The sequence below is a fragment of the Pseudophryne corroboree genome, chromosome 11 (assembly GCF_028390025.1).
Source record: "Pseudophryne corroboree isolate aPseCor3 chromosome 11, aPseCor3.hap2, whole genome shotgun sequence".
In the NCBI taxonomy this organism is placed as follows: domain Eukaryota; kingdom Metazoa; phylum Chordata; class Amphibia; order Anura; family Myobatrachidae; genus Pseudophryne; species Pseudophryne corroboree.
The window spans coordinates 66,345,119-66,366,460 of record NC_086454.1 but is presented as its reverse complement, the minus strand read 5'-3'; the positions used below and the strand labels follow the sequence as shown (position 1 = coordinate 66,366,460).

At 43.8% G+C, this 21,342-nt stretch overlaps 1 pseudogene; it reads left to right on the top strand.

Annotated features, from left to right (window-relative positions):
* The first annotated feature begins 11,610 nt into the window (after positions 1-11,610).
* The window catches only part of LOC134968639 (PRKC apoptosis WT1 regulator protein-like), a 157,006-nt pseudogene continuing 147,274 nt past the window's right edge, over positions 11,611-21,342 (top strand).

Genomic DNA, 21,342 nt, shown 5'->3' with positions numbered 1-21,342 from the left:
AACAAAATTATTTTAATATACAATTTCACAGAATGTTAGTGAATAACTAATACCGGTATATATAGACAGACAAGATGGAACATAAATAATTAACAATCAAAAAAATCTCAAATAAAATTGAAAAGTTAAAAACAAAAAAATAAAAAAATGAAGCAGGAAAAGTGAAGGTGGGAATCTGAACGTAGTTATAAGGATAAATTCACAGCACTCTGGTAACAAAGTCATTTATCCATATTTGTAGTGGTATTGATCCCTAATAACCAAAATGATAAATGGGAATAGTCATATAACAGTGAGGATGGCAATTCCAAATGGGACTTACCCTCACAGGGTATGGGGTTTTCCTCACACAGGTAGCACAGGTGTATCCTTCCAAGAAAGGGTTAGGCTGCAGGGATGGGGTGTGAGGTTTAGGCATCACCGGGGAGGGTTAGTGTTAGGCTGCAGGGGAAAGGGGGTGTTAGGGTTAGGTTGTGGGAACGTAGAGTTAGGGTTAAGAGGGTGTGGGGAGGGTAAGTATACTAACCCCTTCTTGGATTCTCTCCATCAGGATGTCACTTTCGGTCTTCTGACCACTAGCATGCTGAACGCCGGCTGCGCAGATCACACCTGATGTACTCTCATGTACTTAGTAAACAGAGTCTGTCTTATCGTGTAGCATAGTTATGTTTTAAATTCAATGCATTGTTGACTGAAAGCAAAATCACTTAGAAGAAGCTTTCCTGGCATTTGTTTTTTAATAATACAACTTTGTGTCAGAACCTGAATACTAAGTATTATCGACATGAAACTATTAAACGATGCACAAATTCATTTTTTTTCTTGAATTTGGCTATTTGTATATTACAAAAACACAGCTCAGACTTTGTGTCCTTTCACGGTAATAAATTCACCTCAGAGGACAGCCTGAGCCCTTCACACAGACTCTGCTGGAAACAAATTAGTCTCAACCTGTCCTGTGACATGGACTGATAACTTGTGTCTGCAGCTGAAATGTGCATTACAGGCATGCCAGTGTCTGACACTCTCTCACGTGCTACTTCTCAAAGCAATCACTTGGCTTTCACAAAATGTCTGTCTAATTTCTAAAACTGAGAGATGTCAGCTTCAACAGAACCTCTTAAGAGGGATTCCAGTCACTTTCCTGAAAATAATAAATATTCGGAAGTATACTGTATGTTAGGTTGATGAAATATAAAGACCGCTGAGGGTTTTGCTTCCCAAAGGCGCTGAGTTTAATACCGTATCTCTATGCTGCAGCTGTTGATAGTTTTTATCCAATAGAATGGACATTTGCATTTGACTATCTTGCGGATACCTTTGCCTCAGCACATGGTTACTAGGTCAGCCATTTTAAACTGGACATGCAATTAGATGTATTTTGCATGCCGGTCTGAATGCACATATCATTAACATGCCTGCAACAATGATAAAAGTTCTCTCTTACGTCCTAGAGGATACTGGGGATCCATTTAGTACCATGGGTATAGACAGGTCCACTAGGAGCCTTGGGCACTTTAAGAATTTGATAGTGTGCACTGGCTCCTCCCTCTATGCCCCTCCTACCAGACTCAGTTTTGAAAATGTGCCTGGAGGAGCCGGTCACGCTTATGGAAGCTCCTGAAGAGTTTTCTGCATTTATTTTATCTGTTATTTTCAGGCAGGACTGGATGGCACCAGACTGCCTGCTTCGTGGGACTTAGGGGGGGGGGGGACGGCCCAACCTCTTGAAGAGTTAATGGTCCCGTTCCCCGCTGACAGGACACTAGCTCCTGAGGGAACTATTCGCAAGCCCCACCACGGCGAGCGTACATTCCCGCAGCACGCCGCCACCCCTAACAGAGCCAGAAGAGTGGTGAGTACTAAGCAGGCGTCCCGCTCAGCGGGTCGCCGGCCATTATAGCGGCACGATGGTACAGAGACGCACGGCTTCTAACTGGGGCGGACTGCGTCTCCAGACTCAGTACACAACTGCGTCCAAGTACACTGTATACAGTACCCACACTGGCAAACAAAGCCTTAAAGCGGATCTGACTCCATTTTAAGCACTAAATTACCTGAGCCAGTATAAAAACAGCATGAAGACCACGCGCCATTGAGGGGGCGGGGCTTCACTAAGAGCGGATCCAGCAGCTCACCAGCACCATTTTCCCTCTGCAGTGGACACAGATGCTGACTGACAGGGACGCGCAGCTCCTCCGTGTGACTCCAGATTACCTCAGCGGTACCAGGGGGTCATAGCAGGGGGGGAGCGATTATTAGTGTACTAAGTACCCAATCTGGGTACTTAGTCTGCAACACAGCTAAACTTGGCATTAGCGATAAGGGCGCTGTGTGCTGGCTCCAAAATATCTGTGTCTCCCTCGAAGGGCTCTTTGTGAGTTAATTGTGCTTTTAACCTTTCCCTGTGTGTGTGTGTGTGTGTGTGTGTGTGCTGTCACATTTACGATATGTCAGGCAAAGAGTGTGTTTCGTGTACGCAGAGTGTTCCTCTTCCCCAGGGAGCCAACTACTATGTACTCAGTGTAGTGCACCTTCCCAGAATAGCAGGGCTGAACCAGTGTGGCTGAATTCCATTAAAGGAATGATTTCCAATATTTCTAATAAATTGTCCCGCAATGAGAAAGAGACGCAATACTAAAGACTATCTGTGGATGAGTTGAACAGAGACTCAGTCCCCAAACAAGCATCTCAGTCCACTGCCATTTGTCCACAAAAACAAACTCTGGCCCATATCCTGCAGTCTGACGCTGAGGGGTCAGACATGGAGGAGGGTGAGGTGGATTCAGGGGGGATGGGGATGCTGCTCTGTCACAGTGAATAGAGGCTCTTATAGAAGCCAGCAGAGACGTTCTGCAAATTCCTGGTAAGGTGACAGAGGAGTCTGAGGAATCTTATTTTAATGTATAAAAATAAGTCCTCAGTCACTTTTCCTGTGTCAAAGGAATTGAATACCCTGTTTGAAGAACCATGGGTTAATCCTGATTGGAAATTTAAAATCCGTAAAAGGTTACTCTCATCTTTTCCTCCTGAGGATAGAAAAAAATGGGAAAGTCCACCAATAGTGAATGCATCAGTGTCCAGGCTGTCACAAAAGATTGTATTGCCTGTCCCTGGTGCAGCCTCCCTAAAAGACACGGCTGATTGTAAAATCGAGACTACACTCAAATCCTTGTACACAGCTCCTGGGGTGGCCCAGAGACCCACTATAGCATTTGCGTGGATTACTAAAGCCAAATGGTCAGGTAACCTAATTGAGGAATTAGATTCCTTATCTAGGGATGGAAGGGGGGGGGGGATTGTTTTACTCCTGCAACATATACAGGACTCTGCAAACTTTATGGTGGAAGCCATAAAAGAAATAGGCTTGCTTAATGCACGCACCACTGCTATGGCAGTGTCAGCATGCAGGGGCTTATGGCTACGCCAGTGGACTGCTGATGCGGACTCCAGGAAAGGCGTGGAAGGCCTACCATTCACAGGAAAGGCCTTATTTGGAGATGAACTAGACAAATGGATCGCCAAAGCTACTGCGGGTAAGTTTACATATCTTCCTTCCGCAGCTCCCCCAACCAGGAAGGCTTACTCAGCTTTGAATTTACAGTCCTTTCGGACGGCCAAATTTAAGGGCAAAACCAGAGTTGCTTCTACAGCCACCAGAGGCGCTAGAGGTAAACCACGCAAACCAGCAGCCGCCGGTACTCAGGAATAGAGCTCAAGCTCTGCTTCCTCAAAACCTTCATCATGACGGTGGACCGCGAGGCCTGGTGTCTTTGGATATCGAGGATGCGTACCTTCAGATTCCGATCTGGCTGCCTCATCAAGCTTATCTACGGTTTGCATTGCAGAACTGTCACTACCAGTTCCAAGCCCTGCCGTTTGGTCTCTCCACGGCACCGAGGGTGTTCACCAAGGTGATGGCAGAGATGATGTTTCTCCTCAGAAAACAGGGAGTGAATTTAATTCCGTACCTGGACGATCTTCTGATAAAGGCACCGTCCAGGGAGAGTTTGCTGGATAGCATTGGTCTCTCAACCAAACTTCTCCAGGATCATGTGTGGATTCTGAACCTTCTGAAATCTCACTTAGAGCCAACACGGAGGCTTCCTTTCCTGGGAATGATACTCGACACAGAGTCACAAAAGGTGTTCCTTCCATTGGAAATAATAATAATAATAATAATTTTATTTATATAGCGCTCTTTCTCCAAACAGGACTCAAGGCGAAATGGCATTAGTAATCCAGTCAATGGTTTGGGATGTCCTGAAGCAAACCTGGATATCGGTGCATCTATGCATTCGCCTGCTGGGTAAAATGGTGGCCTCTTACGAGGCACTTCAGTACGGAAGGTTTCACGCAAGACTCTTCCAGCTCGATCTGTTGGACAAATAGTCTGGATTGCATCTTCACATGCACCAGGGGATCCGTCTGTCGCCAACAGCCAGGATCTCCCTTCTGTGATGGCTACAGACTTCTCACCTTGTAGAGGGTCGGAGGTTCGGAATTCAGGATTGGATTCTGCTAACCACAGACGCAAGTCTCAGAGGTTGAGGAGCAGTCACCCAGGGGGTGCAGCTTCAAGGAAGATGGTCAAGTGAGGAAGTTGTCCTTCCAATCAACATTCTAGAACTCAGGGCCATACACAATGCCTTTTTGCAGGCCTCATCTCTTCTTCAGGATTGGGCCATTCAGGTCCAGTCAAACAATGTGACGGCAGTAGTGTACATACCGACAGGGCGGAACGAAAAGCAGAGCAGCAGTGTCATAGGTGTCAAGAATTCTCCTCTGGGCAGAAAAACACGCTGTGGCATTGTCAGTGGTCTTCATTCTGGGAATAGACAACTGGGATGCAGACTTCCTCAGCAGACATGACCTGCACCCGGGGGAGTGGGGCCTTCACCCGGAAGTGTTCAGGTGCTTGACAAGTCGATGGGGATATCCACAAATCGACATGATGGCCTCTCGTCTCAACAAGAAGCTCAAGCGGTATTGTTCAAGGTCGAGAGACCCACAGGAAGTGGCGGTAGACGCTCTGACGACTCCATGGGTCTATCAGATGGTGTACGTGTTTCCTCCACTTCCTCTGATCCCAAGAATTCTAAAGAGAATAAAAAGGGAAAAGGTTCAAGCAATACTCATTGCTCCGGACTGGCCAAGAAGGGCCTGGAACGCGGATCTTCTGGAAATGCTCCTCGTAGTTCCGTGGCCTCTACCTCTTCGCGAGGATCTTCTGCAACAGTGCCCGTTCGTCTGTCAAGACTTACCGTGGCTACGTTTAACGGCATGGAAGTTGAACGGCTGATTCTAGCCGGGAGAGGGATCCCTGACAAGGTAATCCTGACTATGATCCAATACAGAAAGGGGGTAACGTCTAAACATTACCACCGTATTTGGAAGAGCAGAAAATTTTCTGCGGTGGAATTTCATCTGGGGCATTTCCTACTTTTTCTCCAATCATGTGTGGATGTGGGCCTACGTCTGGGCTCCATAAAAGTCCAGATTTCAGCCTTGTCCATTTTCTTTCAGAAACAATTGGCTTCTATTCCTGAGGTCCAGACGTTCTTGAAAGGTGTGCTGCACATCCAACCTGCCTTTGTGCCTCCAACGGCACCTTGGCATCTCAATTTGGTGCTGCAGTTCCTCCACTTGGACTGATTTGAACTGTTACAGGAGGTAGACGTAAAGTACCTTATGTGGAAGACCGTCACACTGTTGGCCTTGACTTCAGCAAGACGTGTGTCGGAGCTGGGGGCGTTGTCTCACAAAAGCCCCTATTTAATTTTCCATAAAGACAGAGCTGAACTCAGAACTTGTCAGCAATTTCTTCCTAAAGTGGTGTCTGCGTTTCATCTCAACCAACCTATTGTGGTTCTGGTTGTTACCGACACCTCTGCTACTTCAGAGTCTTTTGATGTAGTGAGGGCTTTGAAGGTGTATGTAAAGCGAACAGCTCGTCACAGGAAGTAGGACTTGCTGTTTGTTCTTTATGATCCCAATAAGATTGGGTGTCTTGCTTCAAAGCAGTCCATTGCGCGCTGGATCAGATTTACTATCCAGCATGCTTATCCCATAGCAGAATTGCCGGTTCCAAAATCTGTACAGGCCCACTCTTCTAGATCGGTGGGTTCTTCTTGGGTGGCTGCACGGGGTGTCTCGGCTTTACAGCTCTGCCGAGCAGCTACTTGGTCAGGTTCTAACACGTTTGCAAAGTTCTACAAGTTTGATACTTTAGCCTCTGAGGACCTTAAGTTTGGTCAATTAGTTCTGCAGAAACCTCAGCACTCTCCCACCCGGTTTGGGAACTTTGGTACTTCCCTATGGTACTAAATGGATCTCCAGTATCCTCTAGGATGCAAGAGAAAATAGGATTTTAATTGCCTACTGGTAAATCCTTTTCTTGTAGTCCGTAGAGGATACTGGGGGGGTCGCCCGGTACTTCGTTCTTACTGCACCGTTACTTGGTTAAGTATTGTTGTTTGGTTCAGCTGTTGCTGTTCCTGTTTCAAGTTTGGTTTGCATGGCTTTCCTCTTGTTTGTGTGTGCTGGTTCGTAAACTCACCACTTTTATTATTTATCCTTCTCTCAAAGTATGTCTGTCTCCTCGGGCACAGTTTCCTAGACTGAGTCTGGTAGGAGGGGCATAGAGGGAGGAGCCAGCACACACTATCAAATTCTTAAAGTGCCTAAGGCTCCTAGTGGACCCATCTATACCCATGGTACTAAATGGATCCCCAGTATCCTTTACAGACTACGAGAAAGGGGTTTACTGGTAGGTAATTGAAATCCTATTATAAAACATATATGTGAATGTAATAAATGCAGGTGTATTTGTTTATACATATGTCTTCAGTAAGTGACGGGATGCCGACTGTCAGTATCCCGACAGTGACATCCCGTCTGCTGGAATACCAACAGCGAGTCCCCTTGCGAGCTCACTGCACTCGCCACTATGTGGGCCCGGTGGTGAGTGGGAATTAGGGGCAGGTGTCGGCAAAATGCCGGCTGTTGGGATTCCGACGTCAGTCTCCTGAACGCCAGGATCCCGACCACTGGCATTTTGACTGCATCCCCCTGATAACCCTGCCTCAGATATAGTTTTGAATGTATACAAAATAATGAGACGGAGGTATAATTTCATGTTTATAAAACTGGTGATATTTCTCCTCATTTAGGGGGATATTTATCAAAGCTTGGCAAGAGATAAAATGGAGAGCGATAAAGTACCAGCCAATAACCTACTAACTGTCATTTTACAGGCTTTGTTTGAAATATGACATTTAGGGGCTGATTCTTTGGTACTTTATCTCTCTCCACTTTATCCCTTCTAAGCTTTGATAAGTATCCCCATTAGAGATGGCCTTATGTGAATATATAATATAATATACCTCCATAATGCGCATGTGCAGTAAAATTGTGTATATTTATTGTAGCTGACGACTTCCTAGTTGAGAGAGCAGTCAGGTCTGCTCAGTGCGGGGGTGGGGCGCATCACAGGGGGTGTCAATACAAAGGGGGCAGTACAGAACATGGTGGGCCACGTTTACATCATCATAGCCATGCCCCTGCTATACAATGCCAAGAATACTGGCATTATACAGCAGGGGGGGTGTATGGCTATGACGCTGCGATTCAGTGAGAATTGCATCATTGGGCACCTACCGCCTAGACTGCCCACTTTTCTGGCTAAGTGAGCAGACGGGTCCAGGGTGCAGCTGAAGAAGTCAGGAAGACATTCTTCCGGGGATCCAGGAGGGCTACACAATTTTTGGGAGCCTTACGCCTGTTTCGCTAGATTAGGCCAGTATTTGTGTGTGTGTGTGTGTGTGTGTGTGAGTGAGTGTATATGTGTATGCAAAAGATGGGCTGCACCCGCGGGTCTTCATACAGTTGAATAAAAGACTACTGTGTCAGTGTACAATAGTACAAGTTTATTAACTTAAAATTACAGGTAATACAAATGGCTGCGTACCATACATAGATGACCTATTAAGAAATGCTCAATACAGAGCATATAGGGGTATTAAAGCTTCCCCTATTAAGCTGTATTTCCCTCCCTCATGTCAAGGTGGCAGTGCCTCCAGAAGATACACCAATGCATTTCAACCTATCACAGGTCTTTTCAAGGTGTACCTGTGTTTTGGGGGACCAGATATTTATAGTGAATGCCTTAATACACAGCCACTTCCTGTATCTGTGGACAAGGTTGTTTAGTTGTAAATTGGATAGCCTCTTTATGTTAGCACAGTGGACTTATTTTACATTCAATAACTGAAAGAGAGATAGGGCCTGGTAAATATATACTTCTAAACTGTTTTTTTCTTCTATTGAAAATGGGCTCCGCGATCGCTATGCGTTCCACCCACTGGAATGCATGACATCACTTCCTGTTCCGTCGGAAGTGACGCGATGGTGAAGTCTAAAGCCTGGTTTGTAATCCTGGAAGTCGGTCATGCGTTTCACAGTCTGGAATGCATGTCACTTCCGTCGGATGTGCTGCTGCCATTCTAAAGGAGATGATTAGGGAAATATAAACAGGTACTTATCCATCTTACAATACCATCAGGGAGGCGTCCGATTGGCTCCACATTTTTTCTGCAGCAGGAAAATGACACCACAGATAAGAACTATCTTCAGTGTAAAGAAGAACAAGGAGTGTTGGAAGTGATGACATGGCCCCCAAAGAGCCCTGATCTCAACATCATCGAGTCTGTCTGGGAGCACATGAAGAGACAGAAGGATTTGAGCAAGCCTACATCCACAGGAGATCCAAAAAGTTTGACACAACCTCCCTGCCGAGTTCCTTCAAAAACTGTGTGCAAGTGTACCTAGAAGAGCTGATGCTGTTTTGAAGGTTACACCAAATATTGATTTGATTTAGATATCCTTTCTGTTCATTCACTTTGCATCATGTTAATAGATAAAAATTAAATATTAACACTTCTGATTTTTGAAAGAATTTTAACTTTGCAGCATTTTTTCCACACCTGCCTAACACTTCTGCACAGTACTGTGTGTGTATGTGTATATATATATATATATATATATATATACACGTGTGTGTATATATATATATATATATATATATATATATATGTATATTGTTTTACAGTTTTATGCACATCACTGACTTGTACATTTGTACCTGTTATTTAACTGTCCTTGGTCGCACTGCATTTGTCCTGTCTACATTGCAGAGAACTGAAACAATGATTTTCCTAAGAGGGGTACACATGGAACGATGTTCACTTAATTTCAGTACACACGGGAGATTTCTCCCGGAGACGTGTGCTGAGCGATCTAGCACAGACCGCTCTGCACACATCTCTCCCTCCGCTCAGCACAGCGTGATGTGTGCTGAGCGAGGGGGGATGGGACAGGGGGAATGCTCATTTCACCCAACAGTGAAATTAGCGATCTACTAGATTTGGCATGCATGCCAAATCTAGAACCGGCGATAGCGACGCGCGGGGCCACACATCGTTGTCGCTGGCACCCCTACACATGGAGCGATGTGTTCTTAATTTCGAAGCAATCTTGTCAGATTGCTTAGAAATGAAGTGAACATCTCTTCGTGTGTACCCTCTTAATTCACTGCATCAGCTCATTATACTGCAAAGCTATTTTGACTGTTTAGTACCGACTCAGGGACACTGTCCTACTGTCCCCACAGTAAAGTATTTTTTTTTTTTGGGGGGGGGGGGGGAATGTCATCTTATTAGTATATATTTCCTAAAGCAGGGGTGGGGAACCTGCGGTCCTCCAGCTGTGGTTGAACTACACATACCAGCACTCCCTGCAACAGTTTTAACATGGCCAAATAGCATAACTGTAGCAAGGCATGCTGGTATGTGTAGTTCAACAACAACTGGAGGGCCAAAGGTTTCCCATCCCTGTCCCAAAGACACATTACTTTTACCTATCCATTGAGTCCTCCAGAGAAGGCGATTGTTTCACTATTTTGGATTTTTCTAAAACTAATGCTGCTTTCACATCGCAAAACCTGCTTTTAAAATGGTTCTTTAAACGGTTCTTAAAACGGGTCTGAGCAGTTAAACCCCCTTCACATCGCATGTTGTAACTGGTATATTACCGTTTCATTACCGTTTTGGTACTTTTCACACTGAACCCGTTTCTCCCATAGAATCACTGATGAGCGGATTCGGTTTTACTCGGTTTTACTCGGTTCTCAAAACCGAATCTTATTGACTCACTGATGTCACGTGTTTTGGATAGCCAATAAGATTTGGTTTTGAGAACCGAGTAAAACCGAGTAAAACCGAATCCGCTCATAAGGACACGTCTGCTGCTGTAGTGAGAGGAGCATAAAACACTCTGTGAAACATGTATTTGGTTAACTTAGACTTTTTCCACGAGGAACCTGTTTTGGGAAGGGGAATTATTGAAGCTTACATTTGCCAGACCTTGTGCATTATTGCAAAACAGGATAGCAGGGATCAAATAATATAAATATGTAACGTATAATCACAGGGACTGAGGGCAAGGCTAAAGTCATGGGTGGAGAAATGTATCAAACATTTAAGAGAGATTAAATGGAGAACTTGCCCATAACAGCCAATCTCATTCTGTCACTGCATAGGCTGTCCCAGATAAATGACAGAGCTGACTGGTTGCTTTGGGAAACGTCTCCACTTTATATCTCTCCAAGACTTGATACATCTCCCCCAAGGTGCATATTTAGATGTATGATATGGTTAAGGCTTTAGTCATAAGTGCTGACAGTTTGCCTAGGCTCACTGGGAGATACAAGAGGGCGAGTCGCAGGAGGGAGGTGCAGGGGCCAGCCATAATATTATGCAGGGGGGGGCGACGACGACAGGGTCACGATGACACATGTCACCGCAAACTACATCATCAAGTCTCTGAACTGCAAACCTCCATAAGTGTGATTAATGGAGATGAGTGTTACTTTGCAGCACAGAACTGACACACTGTCAGTATAACCGCGGCACCATTTAGTAGGAGCAAAGAATCATTCACAAGAAAGAAATATTATATAAAAAAAACCACATGGAAGAAAATAAGTTTCATTGAATGAGAGACTCAAAATAAATGAGAAGTCTGTGAGAAGTTAGAATGAGAAATGAGGATTCTTATGATAAGAATGTCTCCCGGCCTCAGGCTAGGCAAGAGTGATGTACAGTATGTTACAGTTAGAGAGCTGCAGATTTTACACACTTGATGCAGAAGAATGAACAATGTCAACGACTCTTGTGTCTCATTGTGTCAGCTGTGATAGCTCCCAGCTCATACACAGATGTGTCTACAATACATACAATTTACATCTCAGCCTCTGATCTTCTCTCTCTCTCTCTCTCTCTCGCTATCTGTTCATGCACTTGCTGGCTCCCGTAGTTACAACTATTTTTTTGGGAAAGAGAGAAATCTGATCTAAATTTAAACAGCAATCATAAGGAGCTTTCTCCTATTTTTGTTAAATGGAGGAAATGATTCACTGCCTTTGGAAGCAAAGTATGCCAAATCCCATGCACGTTCCTATATAAGGAGTCTGGGGTGTGAGGGAGGGGGAAAGGGTTTATGAGGCTCCTCCTGTTAGGATCAGAGGTTTTTGGTCCTCTGGGAAGCAGTGTCTGATCTGCACAGCTTCGGGCAGGGGGTCTCACTCCTCCCCCAGGGAGTTCCCACACTGCAGGCGGAAGCAGAGGGATCCTCTTTCCATCAAGGAGGTATCAGACATGGGGTCATTTGCCCCAGCACTTGATTCATTTAAACACCCCATCATTCACACTATCTCTGCATTACCCTCTGGGCAATCCAATAATTGTTATCCACCTGTTTAACTGCATCACCCACTTACCCTTCTCTTTATCTGCATGATTACATCACTGTACCAGTGTACTCACATCACTGTACCTGCAGGATGACATCACTATACCTATGTACTTACATCACTATACCTGCAGGATGACATCACTATACCTATGTACTTACATCACTATACTTGTGTACTTACATCACTGTACCTGTGTACTAACATCACTGTACCTATGTAGTTACATCACTGTACCTATGTACTTACATCACTATACTTGTGTACTTACATCACTGTACATGTGTACTTACATCACTGTACCTATGTAGTTACATCACTGTATCTGCAGGATCACATCACTATACCTATGTATTTACATCACTGTACCTGTGTACTTATGTCACAATACCTATGTACTTACATCACTGTACCTGTGTACTTACATCACTATACCTGTGTACTTACATTACTGTACCTGTGTACTAACATCACTGTACCTACGTAGTTACATCACTGTACCTGCAGGATCACATCACTATACCTATGTATTTACATCACTGTACCTGTGTACTTATGTCACTATACCTATGTACTTACATCACTGTACCTGCAGGATTACATCACTATACCTATGTACTTACATCACGGTACCAGTGTACTTATTTCACTATACCTATATACTTACATCACTGTACCTGTGTACTTATATCACTATACCTATGTACTTACATCACTGTACCTGTGTACTTACATCACTGTACCTGCAGGATTGCATCACTATACCTGTGCATTTACATCACTATACCTGTGTACTTACATCATTATACTACATTACTGTACCTGTGTACTTATATCACTTTACCTGTGTACTGACATAATTTTACCTGTGTACTTACATAACTGTACCTGTGTACTTACATCACTATACCTGTGTACTTACATAACTGTGTACCTGTGTACTTACATCACTGTACCTGTGTACTTACTGTACATCACTATGTGTATTTACATCACTATACCTGCATACTTACATCACTGTACCTGTGTACTCACATCACTGTACCTGCAGGATTACATCACTATACCTGTATGCTTACATCACTGTACCTGGATGATTACATCACTGTACCTGTGTCCTTACATCACTGTACCTGCTGGATTAGATCACTATATCTGTGTACTTACATCACTGCACCTGTGTACTCACATCACTGTACCTGCAGGATTAGATCACTATATCTATGTAATTACATCACTGTACCTATGTACTTACATCACTTTACCTGTGTACTTACATCACTCTATCTGTGTACTTACATCACTGTACCTGTGTACTTACATCACTGTACCTATGTGTACTTACATCACTGTACCTGCGTACTTGCTTACATCACTATACCTATGTGTACTTACATCACTGTACCTGCAGGAGTACATCACTGTACCTGTGTACTTACATCACTTTACCTGCATACTTATATCACTGTACCTCTGCACTCACATCACTGTACCTGCAGGATTACATTACTATATCTGTGTAATTACATCACTGTACCTTTGTACTTACATCACTATACCTGCATGATTACATCACCATACTTGTGTACATACAGCACTATACCTGCGTACTTACTCCACTGCCCCTGTGAAACTACAACAAAGTACCTGCATTATTACATCACTGTACCTGTGTACCTACATCACTTTACCTCTGTACTTACATCAATGTACTTGTGAACTTACATCCAAGGGTCCAAGGGCGTAGCTACCATAGGTGCAGGCAGTGCAGCTGCTATGGGGCCCAGAGCGGAGAGGTGCCACCTTCCCTGTCAAAGTTACATGTGTTATATACATTTTTCACCATTAGGTGGTACGTAGGGGTCCTTTCAAACTTTTTCCTTGGGCCGGCAATATATCTAGGTATGCCCCTAGACCTGCTCATGTAGTGTGGTATAAAATGAACTGGAGGGCATTGTAATGTTATATAATATGAACCAGGGCACTGAAAGGAGGCACAATATGAACGGGGAGCACTATATATCATAATGTGAATTGGGGGTACTGTGCGGCATAATGTGTACTGGCAGCTCTGAAATGTGACATAAGGTGAACTTACAGTAAGCACTAATACGATTCATAATAGAAACTAGGGCACTATTATGGGGCATAACATTAAATAAGGCTCTACCATGGTTCAGAAAATGAACTAGGGCACTATAATAGGGCATAAAATTAACAACTGCTGCAGAAAAATGTCTCTCTAGAAGCACTGGGAAAGGGGCCCCTACAAAATGTTGCTATGGGGCCCACAAAGTTCTGGCTACGCCCCTGCTTACATCACTGTACCTATGTACTTATATCACTTTACTTGTGTACTTACATCATTGTACATGCATGATTACATCACTATACCTGTGCAATTAAGTCACTATACCTCCATGACTACATCACTGTACCTGCATGAGTACATTGCTTCACTTTATCTACTTACTAACATTACTGTGCCTGCACGATTACATCACTATACCTGTGCAATTAAATCACTATACCTGCATGACTACATCACTGTACCTGCATGATTACATTGCTTCACTTTATCTACTTACTAACATGACTGTGCCTGCATGATTACATCAATATGTACCTGCATCACTATATCTGTGTACTTACAACATGAGCCTGCATGATTACATAATTATTCCTGTATACTTACAGGATTACATCATCATACCTGTTTACTCACATCACTATACCTGCATGACTACATCGCTGTACATGCACAATTAAATTGCTCTGTTTGTTTATATCACTGTATCTGTATTATAACATCACTATACCTGTGTAATGACATGACTGTACTTGCTTTATACTGTACTGTGTACATAATTTTATCAGTATATTTTCATAATTGTATCTGCATATATTGCTGTACCTGCCTGATTGCTATACAGCGCTTTATCTGTGTTTTTGCATAATTGTATATACAGTACAGACACGCATATACACACCTTTATGCCCAAACATATACATGACAGTACACAGTTGTATTTGTGTGTTCACATCATCACATTACTTATATGCACAAATCACATCCCTTTACCTACATACTTACCTACCTGGATGCTTGCATCATCTTACCTGCATGCTTACATCTCCCTACCCGCATGCATGAATAACCTTCCACAACCCCCCCTTGACCTGACAGAGAGTGGCTGTGGCTTTAAGAAATATATATACATATATATATATATAGTCATCCTTAGGGTCAGTTATATGGTGGGGGACAGGATTTGCATCTGTCTGTGCACATATGTTATGATTGCCAGCCACCAGCACTGGTTTTGCCTATAACATTGACTATGAATAATTTGAGCTGGTCCTGGGTCACCAATCCAAGGCACCCCTGTAAGTGTCCCGAGGCACCCCAGGATGCCACGGCACACAGTTTCAGAACCACTGGTCTAGTGTGTACCCAGCTTAATTATTGCAGCTGGTCTGTGGGTTACAGCTCCCAGCTCCACTTCTGCAAAAAATGCAACAATGTAATTTGAGTGACAGGCTGCAGAGATTAACCCTTTCTGTGACTGCTGCACAGGAATCACACAACCTCTATTCCTCGGCTGAATTCAATTAGGGTAGAAGTTCTCGCCCCGCAAAGAAGTGGAAGTATATACCGCACTTACGGTAACTTTGGATTTGCAGATATTTTCTTGCAATACACTATATACATAGAAACACTGTGACCCTGTTTTTTGTGTCCCTGATCCTTGGGAACCCCCTGAACCCCGGGGCCCTGCACAAGTATCCCCTTTGTCCCCTCCTGTCGCCAGGCCTGGCTACATCACCTTACCTGTATGCTTACATCATCTTACCTGTATACTTACGTCATGTTACCTGTATGCTTACATCACCTTATCTATATGGTTGCATCACCTTACCTGTATGCTTATATCACATTATCTACTCTATATGCTTACATCACTTTACCTGTATGCTTACATCTTCTTACCTGTATACATCATGTTACCTGTATGCTTATATCACATCTATATGCTTACATCACCTTACCAGCATGCTTACATCACCTTACCTGTATGCTCATATCCCATTATCTATATGCTTACATTATCTTACCTGTATGCTTACATCATCTTGCCTGTATGCTGACATCACGTTACCTGTATGCTATATCATTTTCGCTGTATACTGACATCACCTTACCTATATACTTACATCATCTTGCCTGTATACTGACATCACCATACCTGTATGCTATATCATCTTACCTGTATACTGACATCACCTTATCTGTATACTGACATCACCTTACCTGTATACTGACATCACCTTACTTGTATGCTATATCATCTTACCTGTATACTGACATCACCTTACTTTTATGCTGACATCATCTTACCTGTATACTGACATCACCTTACCTGTATGCTTACATCATCTTACCTGTATGCTGACATCACCTTACCTGTATGCTTACATCATCTTACCTGTATACTGACATCACCTGAACTGTATGCTTACATCATCTTACCTGTATGCTTGCATCAAATTAAAGGGGTAATTCAGACCTGATCGCTGGGCAGCGATTTTTGCAGCCCTGTGATCGGATAGTCGCCGCCTACGGGGGGAGTGTATTTTAGCTATGCAAGTGTGCGACTGCATGTGTAGCAGAGCTGTAGAAACAGATTTTGTGCAGTCTCCGTGCAGCCAAGGACTCACTCAACCGCTGCGATCACTTCAGCCTGCCCGGGACCAGAATTGACCCCAGGAACCCTCCCTGCAAACGCATGGACACGCCTGCGTTTTTCCAGACACTCCCTGAAAACGCAAAGAAAAATACCAAGAGTTGGGGATCAGGCGCTTACAGGTGTTGTTTTTCTAATGCTGCTGCTACGAAATTGGGGTTAGTCACACCCAATAAATAAATCCAAGAACAACACAAAAATAGCAGCACTAACAGGAATCTATAGAGTGAGAAGGATTGAATGAAAAAAATGTATTCATTTAATTAATTTATCACATAAATAAAAACAACATTAAAATCAATAAAAGCAGTAAAAAAGGGTCACAGTAATCACAGCTGCCTATAGAGTGTGATCCGTTCCTATTTATGATAGGCTGGATTGCAGATGGGTGAAGGGACTGATGGTGCAGTCCTGATGGTATAACTTTACCACAATGGTGCCGCTGGAGGTGTAGTCCCTTGTAAGTGTCCCTTTGATGTAATCAGAAACCATTCAGGGTTCGGGATCCTCACTACAGTAGGTCGCGGTGTCCTCCTTTTGTGGAGAGGATTCGTGGTACTCCAGATGTAGTTAATCACCTCAATTTTTCTGCTGAAATTAAAAGTCCAGTCTTGGTCCGGGCACACAAAGGCAGCGATCAGTCTTGATACAGGGATTCAGGATTACCCGGATACCTGATTGCCAGAACACAGAGAAAGGTGAGCAGAATACTCTGAGAGAGCACAGGCACACTGGAGCACAGATTCTGACAGCAATGATCTAGGAAAACGGTCAGTTGACACCCGCAAACGGCCTCTTCCTGTCAATCTCCTTGCGATCGCCCGTGCGAATGGATTCGTCGCACAAACCCATCGCTGAGCGGCGATCTGCTTTGTACCCGTGTGACGCACCTGTGCATTGTGGTGCACACACAACAGCGATCTGGTCTGTATCGGCCCCTAAATGCTTACAGTAATCATCTTACATGTCTGCTTACATCCCATTATCTATATGCTTATGTATTCTTACCTGCAAGCTTACATCACCTTACCTGTATATTTAAATCATCTTACATGTGTGCTTACATCACCTTACTGTACTTGCAAGCTTACATCACATTGAGTGGTCTTCAGGCTGCCGGCGGCTGGCCTCCCGGCGACCACCATACCGGCGACGGAATCCCGACCACCGGCAAACCGACATCTTTTCTCCCTCTTGGGGGTCCATGACCCCCCTGGAGGGAGAATAGATAGCGTGGCGCGCGTATCGCGCAACCGTGCCCGCAGCATGCGAGCGCAGCGAGCCCGCAAGGGGCTCATTTGCGCTCGCCCAGCTGTCGGTATGCCGGCGGTCGGGATTCCGGCGCCGGTATGCTGGTCGCCGGGACCCCATACTACACCCATCAAATTATATATATGCTTCCATTATCTTACCTATGTAGGACCTAATTCAGACCTGATCGCTGTGCTGCAAATGCCACTGTCCTGCGATCAGATAGTCGCCACCCAGGGTAAGTGAAACTTCCCCCATTGCAAGTGTGCGAATGCATGTGTACGCCGTGCAAAAATTCCCCTCAGTCAGCGGACAGCTGCAAAACCGTTCGCATCACACTCACCATCGAATGTTTTTCCCATTCTGTGCAGTGTGTGCAGTCTGTGCGTAGCCCAGGGCTTACTCCTCCAGTGCGAAGAAATCAGACTGATCGGGGCTGGATCTAATGTCACACACCCTCCCTGAAAACGCTTGGGAACGCCTGCGTTTTTCCTGACACTCCCACAAATTGGCCAGTTACCACCCACAAACGTCCTCTTCCTGTAAATCACCTTGCAAATCACGCGCAATCAAAATTTTCGTATCATCCTTTTGCTGTTTGGCAGCACGCGTGTGCATTGCGGTGCATATGCATGTGCTGTAGTTTGATAATCGCCCGCTGTTTCAAAAACGCACAGCAGCGATCAGGTCTGAATCGGGCCCATAGTTACAACACATTAACTCTATGCTTACATCTTCTTACCTGTATGCTTATATCACATGACCTGTATGCTTATGTCACGTTACCTGTATGCTTACATCTTCTTACCTGTATGCTTGTATCACATGACCTGTATGCTAATGTCACGTTACCTGTATGCTTACATCATCTTACCTGTATGCTTGTATCACATGACCTGTATGCTTATGTCACGTTACCTGTATGCTTACATCATCTTACCTGTATGCTTGTATCTCATGACCTGTATGCTTATGTCACGTTACCTGTATGCTTACATTATCTTACCTGTATGCTTGTATCACATGACCTGTATGCTAATGTCACGTTACCTGCATGCTTACATCATCTTACCTGTATGCTTGTATCACATGACCTGTATGCTTATGTCACGTTACCTGTATGCTTACATCATCTTACCTGTATGCTTGTATCTCATGACCTGTATGCTTATGTCACGTTACCTGTATGCTTACATCATCTTACCTGTATGCTTGTATCACATGACCTGTATGCTTATGTCACGTTACCTGTATGCTTACATCATCTTACCTGTATGCTTGTATCTCATGACCTGTATGCTTATGTCACGTTACCTGTATGCTTACATCATCTTACCTGTATGCTTGCATCACATGACCTGCATGCTTATGTCACGTTACCTGTATGCTTACATCTTCTTACTTGTATGCTTGTATCATATGACCTGTATGCTAATGTCACGTTACCTGTATGCTTACATCTTCTTACCTGTATGCTTGTATCACATGACCTCTATGCTAATGTCACATTACCTGTATGCTTACATCTTCTTACCTGTATGCTGACATAATTTTATCTGCATGCTCCATCATCTTGCCTGTATACCAACATCATCTTGCCTGCATACTTACAGTATATCACCTTGCCTGTATGTTTACATGAGGTTACCTGTATGCTCACATCATCTTACCTGTCAGCTTTCATCACCTTACATGCAAGAGTAAATAATCTTAGGTATATTATTACATCAAAGAAATACCATAAAATAGGTATTTGCACTGTCCTGTGTCCAAATATCTAGCGTTATAGTATAATAGATGATCTGGCTCATACTATAAACAGGCTATACTGTTGTTGTTTTTTTATGAAATATACATATTAAAAATATATACATTGTCGCAAGAAAAGAGAAACATTTACTGCAATAAAAAGCACCATAAAAGAGCAGCTGCTATGTAGTGATTTTAAAATAGTGTCTCTTGTAGAACTCTTTACATAAGAAAGTTAATTCACAAATAAAGCGTCCCAGTTAAAAATAGTTCCAATTTGTAATTATGGTGAAGAAACAGCGCCGGATGAGAATTTATAAATGCAAGTTGCACCGGGCTCCCCCAGGAGTTTACCCAAATCAGAGACGATCGTTTATTCTAGAGATGAGCGGGTTCGGTTTCTCTGAATCCGAACCCGCCAGAACTTCATGTTTTTTTTCACGGGTCCGAGCGACTCGGATCTTCCCGCCTTGCTCGGTTAACCCGAGCGCGCCCGAACGTCATCATGACGCTGTCGGATTCTCGCGAGGCTCGGATTCTATCGCGAGACTCGGATTCTATATAAGGAGCCGCGCGTCGCCGCCATTTTCACACGTGCATTGAGATTGATAGGGAGAGGACGTGGCTGGCGTCCTCTCCGTTTAGAATAGATTAGAGAGACACTTGATTTACTAATTTTGGGGAGCATTAGGAGTACTCAGTACAGTGCAGAGTTTTGCTGATAGTGACCAGTGACCACCAGTTTTATTTATAATCCGTTCTCTGCCTGAAAAAAGCGATACACAGCACACAGTGACTCAGTCACATACCATATCTGTGTGCACTGCTCAGGCTCAGGCCAGTGTGCTGCATCATCTATTATCTATATATAAATAATATTATATATATCTGTCTGACTGCTCAGCTCACACAGCTTATAATTGTGGGGGAGACTGGGGAGCACTACTGCAGTGCCAGTTATAGGTTATAGCAGGAGCCAGGAGTACATAATATATTATATAGTGAGTGACCACCAGACACACAGTGCAGTTTATTTAATATATCCGTTCTCTGCCTGAAAAAAGCGATACACACAGTGACTCAGTCAGTCACATACCATATCTGTGTGCACTGCTCAGGCTCAGGCCAGTGTGCTGCATCATCTATATATATTATATATCTGTCTGACTGCTCAGCTCACACAGCTTATAATTGTGGGGGAGACTGGGGAGCACTACTGCAGTGCCAGTTATAGGTTATAGCAGGAGCCAGGAGTACATAATATTATATTAAAATTAAACAGTGCACACTTTTGCTGCAGGAGTGCCACTGCCAGTGTGACTAGTGACCAGTGACCTGACCACCAGTATATATAATATTAGTAGTATACTATCTCTTTATCAACCAGTCTATATTAGCAGCAGACACAGTACAGTGCGGTAGTTCACGGCTGTGGCTACCTCTGTGTCGGCACTCGGCAGCCCGTCCATAATTGTATATACCACCTAACCGTGGTTTTTTTTTCTTTCTTTATACATACATACTAGTTACGAGTATACTATCTCTTTATCAACCAGTCTATATATTAGCAGCAGACACAGTACAGTGCGGTAGTTCACGGCTGTGGCTACCTCTGTGTCGGCACTCGGCAGCCCGTCCATAATTGTATATACCACCTAACCGTGGTTTTTTTTTCTTTCTTTATACATACATACTAGTTACGAGTATACTATCTCTTTATCAACCAGTCTATATATTAGCAGCAGACACAGTACAGTGCGGTAGTTCACGGCTGTGGCTACCTCTGTG